Raw genomic sequence first — 16,531 nt, 5'->3', positions numbered from 1 at the left:
CTTCCCCCTCTCTCCCCCACCCTCTGTCTTCCTCCCCCTTTCTCTCCCCTTTCTCTCCCTCCCCCACATCTTTCCCTCCCCCACCCTCTGTCTTCCTCCCCCTTTCTCCCTCCCTCCCTCCCTACCTCTTTCTCTACCAGGTGTTGAAGGGGTTCCCAGAGTGTCTTCAGGCTGACATATGCCTCCACCTTAACCGTACACTCCTGGAGAACTGCAAGGCCTTCAAGGGCTCCACGAAGGGCTGTCTGCGGGCCCTGGCCATGAAGTTCAAGACCACCCACGCCCCGCCTGGCGACACCCTGGTGCACGCCGGCGACGTGCTCACTGCCATCTACTTCATCTCCCGTGGCTCCATCGAGATCCTCAGAGGCGACGTGGTGGTGGCCATCTTGGGTGAGGATGATAGACAGGAGCTACTGTCAACCGAAATAGCATAGATTCTACTATGACTAGTGTCGACCCAAATAGCATAGATTCTACTACGACTAGTGTTGCATGTAGACTAGTGTCAATCCAAATAGTATAGATTCTACTACGACTAGTGTCGACCCAAATAGCATAGATTCTACAACGACTAGTGTCAATCCAAATAGTATAGATTCTACTATGACTAGTGTCACCCAAATAGTATAGATTCTACTACGACTAGTGTCGACCAAATAGCATAGATTCTACAAACGACTAGTGTCAATCCAAATAGTATAGATTCTACTATGACTAGTGTCAAACCAAATAGCATAGATTCTACTATGACTAGTGTCGACCCAAATAGCATAGATTCTACTACGACTAGTATTCAACCCAAATAGTCTAGATTCTACTACGACTAGTGTCGACCCAAATAGTATAGATTCTACTACAACTAGTGTCAACCAATAGTATAGATTCTACTACGACTAGTGTCAAACCAATAGTATAGATTCTACTACGACTAGTGTCGACCCAAATAGTATATATTCTACTATGACTAGTGTCGACCCAAATAGCATAGATTCTACTACGACTAGTGTCGACCCAAATAGTATAGATTCTACTATGACTAGTGTCGACCAAATAGTATAGATTCTACTACGACTAGTGTCGACCCAAATAGTATAGACTTACTATGACTAGTGTCGACCAAATTGTATAGATTCTACTATGACTAGTGTCGACCCAAATAGCATAGATTCTACTACGACTAGTGTCAACCAATAGCATAGATTCTACTACGACTAGTGTCAACCCAATAGCATAGATTCTACTATGACTAGTGTCGACCCAAATAGCATAGATTCTACTACGACTAGTGTCACCCAAATAGCATAGATTCTACTACGACTAGTGTCACCAAATAGCATAGATTCTTACTACGACTAGTGTCAACCCAAATAGCATAGATTCTACTACGACTAGTGTCAACCCAAATAGCATAGATTCTACTACGACTAGTGTCAACCCAAATAGCATAGATCTTTACGACTAGTATCAAACCCAAAATAGCATAGATTCTACTTACGACTAGTGTCGACCCAAATAGCATAGATTCTACTACGACTAGTGGTCAACCCAAATAGCATAGATTCTACTACGACTAGTGTTGCATGTAGACTAGTATCAATCTAAATAGCATAGATTCTACTACGACTAGTGTTGACCCAAATAGCATAGATTCTACTACGACTAGTGTCAACCAAATAGCATAGATTCTACTATGACTAGTGTCGACCCAAATAGTATAGATTCTACTACGACTAGTGTCAACCAAATAGCATAGATTCTACTACGACTAGTGTCAACCCAAATAGCATAGATCTCTACACGACTAGTGTCGACCCAAATAGTATAGATTCTACTACGACTAGTGTCAACCCAAATAGCATAGATTCTACTACGACTAGTGTCAACCCAAATAGCATAGATTCTACTACGACTAGTATCAATCTAAATAGCATAGATTCTACAACGACTAGTGTTGACCCAAATAGTATAGATTCTACTACGACTAGTATCAAATCCAAATAGTATAGATTCTACTACGACTAGTGTCAATCCAAAATAGCATAGATTCTACTACGACTAGTGTCGACCCAAATAGTATAGATTCTACTACGACTAGTGTCGACCCAAATAGCATAGATTCTACTACGACTAGTGTCGACCCAAATAGTATAGATTCTACAACGACTAGTGTCAAACCAAATAGTATAGATTCTACTACGACTAGTGTCGACCCAAATAGCATAGATTCTACTACGACTAGTGTCGACCCAAATAGTATAGATTCTACTACGACTAGTGTCAACCCAAATAGCATAGATTCTTTACGACTAGTGTCGACCCAAATAGTATAGATTTTACTACGACTAGTGTCAATCCAAATAGTATAGATTCTACTATGACTAGTGTCGACCCAAATAGCATAGATTCTACGACGACTAGGTCGACCCAAATAGCATAGATTCTTTACGACTAGTGTTCGACCCAAATAGTATAGATTCTACTACGACTAGTGTCAATCCAAATAGTATAGATTCTACTACGACTAGTGTCGACCCAAATAGTATAGATTCTACTACGACTAGTGTCAACCCAAATAGCATAGATCTACTATGACTAGTGTCGACCCAATAGCATAGATTCTACTACGACTAGTGTCAACCAAATAGCATAGATTCTACTACGACTAGTGTCGACCAAATAGTCTAGATTCTACTACGACTAGTGTCGACCCAAATAGCATAGATTCTACTACGACTAGTGTCAACCCAAATAGCATAGATTCTACTACGACTAGTGTCGACCCAAATAGTATAGATTACTACGACTAGTGTCGACCCAAATAGCATAGATTCTACTACGACTAGTGTCAATCCAAATAGCATAGATTCTACTACGACTAGTGTCGACCCAAATAGTATAGATTCTACTACGACTAGTGTCGACCCAAATAGCATAGATTCTTTACGACTGTGTCAACCCAAAAGCATAGATTCTACAACGACTAGTGTCGACCCAAATAGTATAGATTCTACTACGACTAGTGTCAACCCAAATAGCATAGATTCTACTACGACTAGTGTCAACCCAAATAGCATAGATTCTTTACGACTAGTGTCGACCCACAATAGTATAGATTCTACTACGACTAGTGTCAACCCAAATAGTATAGATTCTTTACGACTAGTGTCGACCCAAATAGCATAGATTCTACTACGACTAGTGTCAACCCAAATAGCATAGATTCTACTACGACTAGTGTCAACCCAAATAGTATAGATTCTTTACGACTAGTGTCGACCCAAATAGCATAGATTCTACTACGACTAGTGTCAACCCAAATAGCATAGATTCTACTACGACTAGTGTCAACCCAAATAGCATAGATTCTACTATGACTAGTGTCACCCAAAATAGCATAGATCTACTACGACTAGTGTCAACCCAAATAGCATAGATTCTACTACGACTAGTGTCAACCCAAATAGCATAGATTCTACTATGACTAGTGTCGACCCAAATAGCATAGATTCTACTACGACTAGTGTCAACCCAAATAGCATAGATTTCTACTACGACTAGTGTCAACCCAAATAGCATAGATTCTACTACGACTAGTGTCAACCCAAATAGCATAGATTCTACTACGACTAGTGTCAACCCAAATAGCATAGATTCTACAACGACTAGTGTCAACCCAAATAGCATAGATTCTTTACGACTATATCAACCCAAATGCATAGATTCTACTACGGACTAGTGTCGACCCAAATAGCATAGATTCTACTACGACTAGTGTCAACCCAAATAGCAAGATTCTACTACGACTAGTGTTGCATGTAGACTAGTATCAATCTAAATAGCATAGATTCTACTACGACTAGGTGTTGACCCAAATAGCATATGTTCTACTACGACTAGTGTCAACCCAAATAGCATAGATTCTACTATGACTAGTGTCGACCCAAATAGTATAGATTCTACTACGACTAGTGTCAACCAAATAGCATAGATTCTACTACGACTAGTGTCAACCCAAATAGCATAGATTCTACTACGACTAGTGTCGACCCAAATAGTATAGATTCTACTACGACTAGTGTCAACCCAAATAGCATAGATTCTACTACGACTAGTGTCAACCCAAATAGCATAGATTCTACTACGACTAGTATCAATCTAAATAGCATAGATTCTACAACGACTAGTGTTGACCCAAATAGTATAGATTCTACACGAACTAGTATATCCAAATAGTATAGATTCTTACTACGACTAGTGTCAATCCAAATAGCATAGATTCTACTACGACTAGTGTCGCACCAAATAGTATAGATTCTACTACGAGCTAGTGTCGACCCAAATAGCATAGATTCTACTACGACTAGTGTCGACCCAAATAGATAGATTCTACAACGACTAGGTCAAACCAAATAGTATAGATTCTACTACGACTAGTGTCGACCCAAATAGCATAGATTCTACTACGACTAGTGTCGACCCAAATAGTATAGATTCTACTACGACTAGTGTCAACCCAAATAGCATAGATTCTTTACGACTAGTGTCGACCCAAATAGTATAGATTTTACTACGACTAGTGTCAATCCAAATAGTATAGATTCTACTATGATAGTGTCGACCCAAATAGCATAGATTCTACACGACTAGTGTCGACCCAAATAGCATAGATTCTTTACGACTAGTGTCGACCCAAATAGTATAGATTCACTACGACAGTGTCAATCCAAATAGTATAGATTCTACTACGACTAGTGTCGACCCAAATAGTATAGATTCTACTACGACTAGTGTCAACCCAAATAGCATAGATTCTACTATGACTAGTGTCGACCAAATAGCATAGATTCTACTACGACTTAGTGTTCAACCCAAATAGCATAGATTCTACTACGACTAGTGTCGACCCAAATAGTCTAGATTCTACTACGACTAGTGTCGACCCAAATAGCATAGATTCTACTACGACTAGTGTCAACCCAAATAGCATAGATTCTACTACGACTAGTGTCGACCCAAATAATATAGATTTTAACTACGACTAGTGTCGACCCAAATAGCATAGATTTCTACTACGACTAGTGTCAATCCAAATAGCATAGATTCTACTACGACTAGTGTCGACCCAAATAGTATAGATTCTACTACGACTAGTGTCGACCCAAATAGCATAGATTCTTTACGACTAGTGTCAACCCAAATAGCATAGATTCTACAACGACTAGTGTCGACCCAAATAGTATAGGATTCTACTACGACTAGTGTCAACCCAAATAGCATAGATTCTAACTACGACTAGTGTCAACCCAAATAGCATAGATTCTTTACGACTAGTGTCGACCCAAATAGTATAGATTCTACTACGACTAGTGTCAACCCAAATAGTATAGATTCTTTACGACTAGTGTCGCACCCAAATAGCATAGATCTACTAACGACTAGTGTCGACCCAAATAGCATAGATTCTACTACGACTAGTGTCAATCAAATAGCATAGATTCTACTACGACTAGTGTCGACCCAAATAGTATTAGATCTACTACGACTAGTGTCGACCCAAATAGCATAGATTCTTTACGACTAGTGTCAACCCAAATAGCATAGATTCTACAACGACTAGTGTCGACCCAAATAGTATAGATTCTACTACGACTAGTGTCAACCCAAATAGCATAGATTCTACTACGACTAGTGTCAACCCAAATAGCATAGATTCTTTACGACTAGTGTCGACCCAAATAGTATAGATTCTACTACGACTAGTGTCGACCCAAATAGTATAGATTCTACTACGACTAGTGTCGACCCAAATAGTATAGATTCTACAACGACTAGTGTTGACCCAAATAGCATAGATTCTACTATGACTAGTGTCGACCCAAATAGCATAGATTCACTACGACTAGTGTCAACCCAAATAGCATATAATTCTACTACGACTAGTGTCAACCCAAATAGCATAGATTCTACTACGACTAGTGTCAACCCAAATAGCATAGATTCTACTACGACTAGTGTCAACCCAAATAGCATAGATTCTACTACGACTAGTGTCAACCCAAAAGCATAGATTCTACTACGACTAGTGTCAACCCAAATAGTATATATCTACTACGACTAGTGTCAACCCAAATAGCATAGATTCTACTACGACTAGGTGTCAACCCAAATAGCAGAATTCTACTACGACTAGTGTCGACCCAAATAGTATAGATTCTACTACGACTAGTGTCGACCACCCAATAGCATAGATTCTACTACGACTAGTGTCAATCCAAAATAGCATAGATTCTACTACGACTAGTGTCGACCCAAATAGTATAGATTCTACTAAGACTAGTGTCGACCCCAAATAGCATAGATTCTACTACGACTAGTGTCGACCCAAATAGTATAGATTCTACTATGACTAGTGTCGACCCAAATAGCATAGATTCTTTACGACTAGTGTCAACCCAAATAGCATAGATTCTACAACGACTAGTGTCGACCCAAATAGATAGATTCTACTACGACTAGTGTCAACCCAAATAGCATAGATTCTACTACGACTAGTGTCAACCCAAATAGCATAGATTCTTTACGACTAGTGTCGACCCAAATAGTATAGATTCTACTACGACAGTGTCAACCCAAATAGCATAGATTCTACTACGACTAGTGTCGACCCAAATAGCATAGATTCTACTACGACTAGTGTCGACCCAAATAGCATAGATTCTACTACGACTAGTGTCGACCCAAATAGTATAGATTCTACAACGACTAGTGTCAAACCAAATAGTATAGATTCTACTACGACTAGTGTCGACCCCAAATAGCATAGATTCTTTACGACTAGTGTCGACCCAAATAGTATAGATTCTACTACGATAGTGTCAACCCACAATAGCATAGATTCTACTACGACTAGTGTCAACCCAAATAGCATAGATTCTACTACGACTAGTGTCAACCCAAATAGCATAGATTCTACTACGACTAGTGTCAACCCAAATAGCATAGATTCTACTACGACTAGTGTCAACCCAAATAGCATAGATTCTACTATGACTAGTGTCAATCCAAATAGCATAGATTCTACTATGACTAGTGTCAACCCAAATAGCATAGATTCTACTACGACTAGTGTTGCATGTAGACTAGTATCAATCTAAATAGCATAGATTCTACTACGACTAGTGTTCGACCAAATAGCATAGATTCTACTACGACTAGTGTCACCCAAAATAGTATAGATTCTACTATGACTAGTGTCGACCCACAATAGTATAGATTCTACTATGACTAGTGTCAACCACAATAGCATAGATTCTACTACGGACTAGTGTCAACCCAAATAGCATAGATTCTACTATGACTAGTGTCGACCCAAATAGTATAGATTTCTACTATGACTAGTGTCGACCCAAATAGCATAGATTCTACTACGACTAGTGTCAACCCAAATAGTCTAGATTCTACTACGACTAGTGTCGACCCAAATAGCATAGATTCTACTATGACTAGTGTCGACCCAAATAGTATAGATTCTACTATGACTAGTGTCGACCAAATAGTATAGATTCTACTACGACTAGTATCAATCTAAATAGCATAGATTCTACAACGACTAGTGTTGACCCAAATAGTATAGATTCTACTACGACTAGTGATCCAATCCAAATAGTATAGATTCTACTACGACTAGTGTCAATCCAAATAGCATAGATTCTACTACGACTAGATGTCGACCCAAATAGATAGATTCTACTACGACTAGTGTCGACCCAAATAGCATAGATCTACTTACGACTAGTGTCGACCCAAATAGTATAGATTCTACAACGAAGCTATGTCAAACCAAAATAGTTGGGTGATACTAACTAAAAGGCAGCAGCATAGCTAGATATTTACAGGACACCCTTATCCAGGGCAACTTACAGAATGTATTGACTAATGAGGTCATCATTAATTAATAACCTCTTGAAGCTAGAGGGCAGTATTTTTATGTTTGGAAAAATAACGTTCCCAAAGTAAGCTGCCTATTTCTCAGGCCCAGATGCTAGAATATGCATATAATTGACAGATTAGGATAGAAAACACTCTAAAGTTTCCAAAACTGTAAAAATATTGTCTGTGAGTATAACAGAACTGATTTTGCAGGCAAAAACCTGAGGAAATCCAACCCGGAAGTGGCTCTTATTTTGAAAAATCCCTGTTCCATTGCCTGCCTTTCCTCCATTTAAAGGGATATCAACCAGATTCATTTCCCTATGTCTTCCACAGGGTGTGAACAGTCTTTAGACATAGTTTCAAGGTTTTCTTCTGAAAAATGAGCGAGATTTATCAAATCGCGTCAGTGGACTGCCAGGTGTCCTTCGATTAGTTCATGCACGCGAAAGTGGTAGCTCAAATTTTCTTTCTCTCTTGTATTGAATAGTTTACCGTCCGGTTGAAATATTATCGATTATTTATGTGAAAAACAACCTGACGATTGATTATAAAAAACGTTTGACATGTTTCTACGAACTTTACGGATACTATTTGGAATTTTCGTCTGCCCTTCATGACCTGCCTGAGCCTGTGGATTACTGAACATATGCCAACCAAATGGAAGTTTTTGGATATAAAAATAATCTCTATCGAAGAAAAGGAACATTTATTGTGTAACTGGGTCTCGTGAGTGCAAACATCCGAAGATCATCAAAGGTAAGCGATTCATTTGATTGCTTTTCTGACTTTCGTGACCAATCTACATTGCTGCTAGCTGTTTGTAATGTTTTGTCTAGTGATCGATAAACTCACACAAACGCTTGGATTGCTTTCGCTGTAAAGCATATTTTCAAAATCTCACACGACAGGTGGATTAACAACAAGCTAAGCTGTGTTTTGGTATATTGCACTTGTGATTTCATGAAATTAAATATTTTTAGTAATTTGTTTTGAATTTGGCGCTCTGCAATTCAGCGGATGTTTACGAAAATGATCCCGCTAAAGGGATCTGTGCGCCAAGAGGTTTATAAAAGACAGAGGCTATGACTGATTCAGTCAGACAGACGTGAGGCGGGGTTGCATCATGACCACCGTTATAATCACGTCAGCAAACATTTTACAAATCCAACACGCTTCAGTGGACTCTCAACACAACATAATGAGGAAGTTGAACAAACAAGCAACTTGGCTTGATTGTTTCCACTGTATCTTGTAAATGATTTATTAAGTCAAATACACAGGAATTCAGACGGTGCAATTTCATGTTGGAAAATTTGGTTCCTAAAAGATCCACTTCCATAATATTATTATTACAGTTGGCACTTAAAGCATGTTGGAGAGAGTCTAGGCTCAGTCAGAGACAGAGAGAGAGAGGCTCAGTCCTAGAGAGAGAGAGGGAGAGAGAGAGGCTCAGTCCTAGAGAGAAGAGGAGAAAAGAGGACGAGAAAGAGAGAGAGGAAAGAAAGGAGGCCTCAGTCCTAGAGAGACGAGAGGGAGGAGAGGAGGCTCAGTCCTAGAGAGAGAGAGGGAGAGAAGAGGAGGAAAGATGGAGAGAGAGGCTCAGTCCTGAGGAGAGAGAGAGCGGAGAGAGAGAGAGAGAGAGAGAGAGAGAAAGAGAGAGAGAGGCTCAGTCCTAGAGAGAGAGAGAGCGAGAGAGAGAGAGAGAGAGAGAGAGAGAGAGAAAGAGGGAGAAAGAGAGAGAGAAGGCCAGACTCTCTTAGATTCATTTGGTTAAATGTTTATACAAGACTGTGCTAGAAAATATAATGTTTGTGTGCATTCATGCACGTGTGTGTGTGTATTACTCATAGCGTTTCATGCATGTGTTACGTCTATGCACTGTTTGGTTGTCAATGTGCTGTGTGTGGTTTTATGTTATGTTACTATTGTGTGTGTGTGTGTGGTGTGTGTGTATGTGTGTATGGTGGTGTTTGAGTGTGTTGTGTGTGCTTGTGTTTGTGTGTGTGTGTGTATGGTGTGTGTGTGTGTATGTGTTTGAGTGTGTGTGTTGAATGTCTGTGTGTGGTGTGTGTTGTGTATATGAGTGTGTGTGTGTATGTGTGTATGTGTTTGATGTGTGTGTTGAATGTCTGTGTGTGTGTGTTTGTATAGGTCGTGTGTGTGAGTGTATGGTGTGTGTGTGTATGTGTGTGTGTGTGTGATTGATGTGTGTGTGTGTGATGTGTGTGTGATGTGTGTGTGTGTGTGTGTGTGTGTGGTGTGTGTGTGTGTGTGTGTGTGTGTGTGGTGTGTGTGTGTGTGTGTTATGAGTGTGTTGTGTATATGTGTGTATGTGTGTGTGTGTTTGAGTGTGTGCGTGTGTGTGTTGAGTTGTGTGCGTGTGTGTGTTTGAGTGTGTGTGTGTATGTGTGTATGTTGTGTGTGTGTTTGAGTGTGTGTGTGTGACTCACATCGTTCATGTCGATGCCGTTAGTGTAGGACCAGGCGTGTTGGAAGTACTCCTCCACCGCTGCCTCAGTGGGTTGGGACTCTGATCGGAAACGGATGAACTCTCAGGACCCGTAGCATCTGGGTGTGCGTACCTGGCCGTTACACGAGTACAACCTCGTGGATGATGGCCGACACGTTACCAAACGTACTGCGTACATCAGAGCTTGTAGGGAGGAGAGGAGAGGCAGAAATAAATGATTATGGGTGAACAAAAACTTCAGAATACAACTGCTCTCTACTGCACCATGGGAACACAACGTTTATAGTATCGTGACCAGTAGTGTTGTAAACAGGCTCATGAGCAGAGGGAGACGGCTCATAGAAATGGCTGAAACGGAGCCAATGGAAAAATGGCATCAACCATGTGTGTGATTGGAATTCGATACCATTCCACTAAGTACAACACAAACCTGTTCTCCCAATTATATCAGTGGTTCCTTTCTCTCTTACTGTGCCACAGCTGAATGGTTGCTCTGCCTGGAGTACCCCTAAGATAGCCCTAAAGTACCCTGAAAACCCCTGAAGTACCTCTGAAGTACCCCTGAATAACCTTGGAGTACCCCGAGGAGTATCCCTGAAAATACCCTGAATACCCCTGAAATACCCCTGGAGTACCCCTGATATACCCCTGGAGTACCCCTGGAGTACACCTCTGGAGTACTCCTGAAGACCCCTGAATACCCCTGGGTACCCCGAGTTCCCCTGGAGTACCTCTGAGAATGCCCTGGAGACCCCTGGAGTACCCCTGAAAAACAATGGAGTACCCCTGAAGTACCCCTGATATACCCCGGGGAGTACCCGGAAGTACCCCTGGAATACCCCTGAAGTACCCCTGGAGTACCCCTGGAGTACCTCTGAAATTGCCCCTTTGGAGTACCCCTGGACGTTACCCCTGAATACAATGACTTGTGAGTACCCCTGAAGTACCCCTTGATATACCCCTGGAGTACCCCTGGAGTACCCCTGAAATACCCCTGGAGTACCCCTGAAGTACCCTTGGAGTACCCCTGGAGAACCCCTGGAGTACCCCTGGTCAGGGAGGTGACCAAGAACCCGATGGTCACTCTGACAGAGCTCCAGAGTTCCTCTGTGGAGATGGGAGAACCTTCCAGAAGGACAACCATCTCTGCAGCACTCCACCAATCAGGCCTTTATGGTAGAGTGGCCAGACGAAAGCCATTCCTCAGTAAAAGGCACATGACAGCTTGCTTCGAGTTTTGTCAAAAGGCACCTAAAGACACTCAGACCATGAGAAACAAGATTCTCTGGTCTGTTGAAACCAATATTAAACTCTTTGACCTGAATGACAAGCATCACGTCTGGAGGTACCCTGGCACCATCCATACAGTGAAGTATTGTGGTGGCAGCATCATGCTGTGGGGATGTTTTTCAGCGGCAGGGACTGGGAGACTAGTCAGGATCGAGGGAAAAATGAACGGAGCAAAGTATTGAGAGATCCTTGATGAAAACCTGCTCAGGCCCTCAGACTGGGGCGAAGGTTCCTCTTCAACAGGATAACAACCCTAAGTTTTTCCCTCTGCACACATCAACAACTGCCTCCAACGAAGCATCGTTACCCATCGCGCCACAAAAGCCACGGCCCTTGCAGAGCAAGGGGAACAACTACTTCAAGGTCCTCAGAGTGAGTGACATCACTGATGGAAATGCTATTAGCGCACACCACCGCTAACCATTTCACATCGGTTACATAAGCACACAGCCAAGAAAACGCAGGAGTGGCTCCGGGACAAGTCTCTGAATGTTCTTGAGTGGCCCAGCCAGAGCCCGGACTTGACCTCGATCGAACATCTATGGAGAGACCTGAAAATAGCTGTGCAGCGACGCTCCCCATCCAACCGGACAGAGCATGAGAGGATCTGCAGAGAAGAATGGGAGAAACTCCCCAAATACAGGTGTGCCAAGCTTGTAGGGTCATACCCAAGAAGACTCGATGCTGTAATCACTGCCAAAGGTGCTTCAACAAAGTACCGAGTAAAGAGTCTGAATACTTATGTAAATGTTGTATTTCCGTTTTTTAATTTTGAATAAATTAGAAACAAATTCTAAGAACCTGTTTTTGCTTTGTCATTATGGGTTATTGTGATGTCATTATGGGGTATTGTGATGTCATTATGGGGTATTGTGTGTAGATTAATGAGGAAAAAAACGAATGTAATACATTTTAGAATAAAGCTGTAACGTAACAACATTTAAAAAAAGTAAATGTGTCTGAATCCGAAGGCACTGTAATAATCATCCTCCATGTTGAAATGTGACCACTGCTGACTGCAGAACTGAGTGGGATCGTCTTCTTGGTGAGGCATATTAAAACAGACATAACACCTTACAATGATCCTTACCTTCCTTAACTCTTATCCTAACCCTAACACTGAACCAGTTTTATCACACGTTCTCATTCAAACTGTTAGCAGCTACCAAGACAGCGAACACTGCAACAAAACAAGGAACCAAGTAAATACGAGCAGATGCGGCACCACCAATTAAATCACAGTAGCATACATTTCTACATCCCTTATAGTTTACCCTACAACACATACAGACGCTCCTTGGTACTTACATCCTATGAGCATGACACAGATGGAGAAGATCTTCTCAGAGTTGGTGTTGGGGGAGACGTTGCCAAAGCCCACGCTGGTCAGACTGGAGAAGGTGAAATAGAGGGCTGTGACGTACTTGTCCTTTATGGAGGGGCCTGAGCCCCGCACCGTGTCGTTGTAGTGCTTCCCCAACGACTCGCCCAGTGTGTGGAGCCAGCCGATGCTGCCGTTGCGTTCCACGCTGCCGATGGCGTACCAGATGCACGCCAGCCAGTGGGCGATGAGGGCGAACGTGCACATGAGCAGGAAGAGGACGGCGGCGCCATACTCCGAGTAGCGGTCCAGTTTCCTTGCCACGCGCACTAGCCGGAGGAGGCGGGCTGTCTTCAGCAGGCCAATCAGAGTGGTCGTCTGGCAAGAGAGAGGAGAAACAGTTTGTTTAGTGTCCAATCTTACCTTGGGAGGTCCTGTGTTGCAGAGTTCTGCTCCATACAAGCCGTAACAAAGCTGATTCAACTCAATAAAGTCTTGATTGAAGACTATTATTAGTTGATTGGTTGAATCAGATGTCTGACTGCTTGGCTGGACCAAAAGCCTGGACACACACTGGCCTTCTGCAGATAAGATTGGATAGCCCTGGTTTTGGAGGTCAGTTCAAAGTTAAAATAGCTTTATTGTCCGTTTAGGATAAATAACATTAATGAAATTTACAAAATGTGCTGTGAACCATCCTCTGCCCTACACTTGTACCAGATCCCCTCAGCAGCACGGAGATCCTGGTCTGTACTAGCGGAGATCTTCCCATGAATCCTCCCCATGATTTACTCTGCTGTCGGTTGGTTCTGTTTATTCCCACCCATTATACTTGTCATGAGGAGCCCCCACCACGTCTATACAGCAAATAAACAAGGACCCGATTACTTCCCTGCTTGGCAGAAAGCCTAGTTCCTCACTTCACAATACATGATAGTCCTCTGCTGCGGAGACTGTCCACTTCCTTGGCTCACTGGCCATTTGAGGTTCAATTAATTAAACAATGGCAAGAAGGTTGACAGTACAAACTTTCACAGTTGTTTTTCTGCTCCGGAGCCTTTGTGGGGATATCCCTGACTTGTTGTTCATTGGAGGTCCATTTATAATGGAGTAATCGAAGGGACATTTTATTTTGGAGGTCCCAAAAGCTCATTGCAAATAGCTTTCATTATTTGTGGTTATCTACAGGTCAATATATCGAACCTTAAATTTGAAATCAAACCTTTAAAACCAAGATTCATATCTGACAATCCCCGTAACTTAAGATACGTTCCAACACAGGTTGTCCTCACAAAACTCCATTGCCCACAATGCACTTCCCCTATCCCCAATTCCTCACCTCCTCTCCGCTGCGGTAGATGAGCAGGTCGAAGGGGATGGCTGCCACCATGTCGATGAGGAACCAGCCCTTGAAGTAGTGGATCGCTATCCTCAGCGGGGCGCTGACCACCTCGTCGTTAGTGTTGACGTATGTCGTCCTGAAGTTGATGACGATGTCCACGATGAACATGATGTCCACGATGAGGTCGACCACATTGAGCGGCGAGCACGAGTAGCCACAGTTTAAAATGGCTGCCTCCTCCTGGTCGTGGAGGAGGAAGGCGGCGGAGTAAGGGGTCAAGATGGCTGTGTAGATGACCAGCAGCAGGATGAGCCAGTCCCACACCGCCTTGAAGGGGCTGTAGTGGAGGACGGTCCACTTGTGGATACGAGGTGCCTGGAGCTTGTACTCTGGGAGGACGTCAGCACCCAGCGACAGCACCTGGCGGGGGAGATTGGGGGAGGGGTTAGCCTTTCTGATCTGGTAGTTGGATCAATATGATAGCGTTATACAGAGAGAGAGAGAGAGAGAGAGAGAGAGAGAGAGAGAGAGAGAGAGAAAGACAGAGAGACAGAGAGACAGGGAAAGAGAAGGATGGGAATAGGGCAGGGAAGGACAAGATGAAAGTTCCCCAAAACTTTACATTTACATTTGAGCGACTTAAAGTTAGTGCGTTCATCTTAAGATAGCTAGGTGGGACAACCGCATATCACATTCATAGTAAGCACATTTTTTCCTCAGCAAAGTCAGAGCTAGATGGTGCCATAGAACATGGCTGACGTTTTACATTCTCCCAACCAATTTTGTTATTTAGTATTTTCTTTGCGTTTTGTGTAACTTATTTTTTTACTTATTGTGTACATAATGTTGCTGCAACCGTCTCATATGACCGAAAATAACTTCTGGACATCAGAAAAGCGATTACTCACCGCGGACTGGAAGAAACGTTTTCCTTTAACGAGTCCGGCGAGTCCAACGAGAAGTATATCCTGCTTTCACTGTAACAGGCCCAGATCCACGCCTTTCGCGTGAAGAAAAGACACCGGAAAAGGGGACGCAGATCGGGAATCCTTCTGAAAATCTGGAGGCAAGCGAGTAAACTCCCACTGCCTTCCATTCTTCTGGCTAACGTGCAATCATTGGACAATAAAATGGATGACCTACGATTAAGATTATCCTACCAATGGGACATTAAAAACTGTAACATCTTATGTTTCACAGAGACGTTGCTGAACGAAGATACGGACAACATAGAGCTAGCAGGATTTTCCATGAACCGGCAGTACAGAGACGCTACCTCTCGTAAGACGAGGGGTGGGGGTGTATGTCTTTTTGTCAATAACAGCTGGTGCGCAATGTCTAATATTAAAGAAGTCTCGAGGTATTGCTCGCCTGAGGTAGAGTACCTGATAATAAGATGTAGACTGCACTATCTACCAAGAGAGTTCTCATCTGTATTATTCGTAGCCGTCTATTTACCACCACAAAACGAAGCTGACATTAAGACCACTCTCAACCAACTCTATAAGGCCATAAGCAAAGAAGAAAATGCTCACCCAGAAGCGGCGCCCCTAGTGGCTGGGGACTTTAATGCAGGCAAACTTAAATCAGTTTTACCACATTTGTACCTGCAAGTCACATGTGCAACCAGGGGGGAAAAAATCCTAGACCACCTTTACTCCACACACAGAGATGCATACAAAGCTCTCCCCCGCCCTCCATTTGGCAAATCTGACCATAATGCTACGCTACAGGACTGTTTTGTTAGCACAGACTGGAATATGTTCCTGGATTCATCCAATGGCATTGAGGAATACACCACCTCAGTCATCGGCTTCATAAATAAGGGAAAAATAAGATGACGTCATCCCCACAGTGACCGTACATACATACCTCAACCAGAAGCCATTGATTAAAGGCAACATCTGCATCGAGCTAAAGGCTAGAACTGATGCTTTCAAGGAGCGGGAGACTAATCCGGACGCTTATAAGAAATCCTGCTATGCCCTCAGACGAACCATCAAACAAGCAAAGCATCAATACAGGATTTAGATTGAATCCTACTACACCGGCTCTTACGTTCGTCGGATGTGGCAGGGCTTGAAAACTATTACGGACTACAAAGGGAAACCCAGACGCGAGCTGCTCCGTGATGCGAGCCTACCATATGAGCTAAATGCCTTTTATGCTCGCT

General features: G+C 42.6%; 1 pseudogene; it reads right to left on the bottom strand.

The window, feature by feature from the left end:
• Window positions 1–15,222, bottom strand: part of LOC112070382 (voltage-gated inwardly rectifying potassium channel KCNH2-like) — a 29,263-nt pseudogene extending 14,041 nt beyond the window's left edge.
• Between the last annotated feature and the right edge of the window lie 1,309 nt (window positions 15,223–16,531).

The sequence above is a fragment of the Salvelinus sp. IW2-2015 genome, unplaced genomic scaffold, assembly GCF_002910315.2.
Source record: "Salvelinus sp. IW2-2015 unplaced genomic scaffold, ASM291031v2 Un_scaffold1308, whole genome shotgun sequence".
Classification (NCBI taxonomy): domain Eukaryota; kingdom Metazoa; phylum Chordata; class Actinopteri; order Salmoniformes; family Salmonidae; genus Salvelinus; species Salvelinus sp. IW2-2015.
This window is presented reverse-complemented; position numbering and strand designations above follow the sequence as displayed.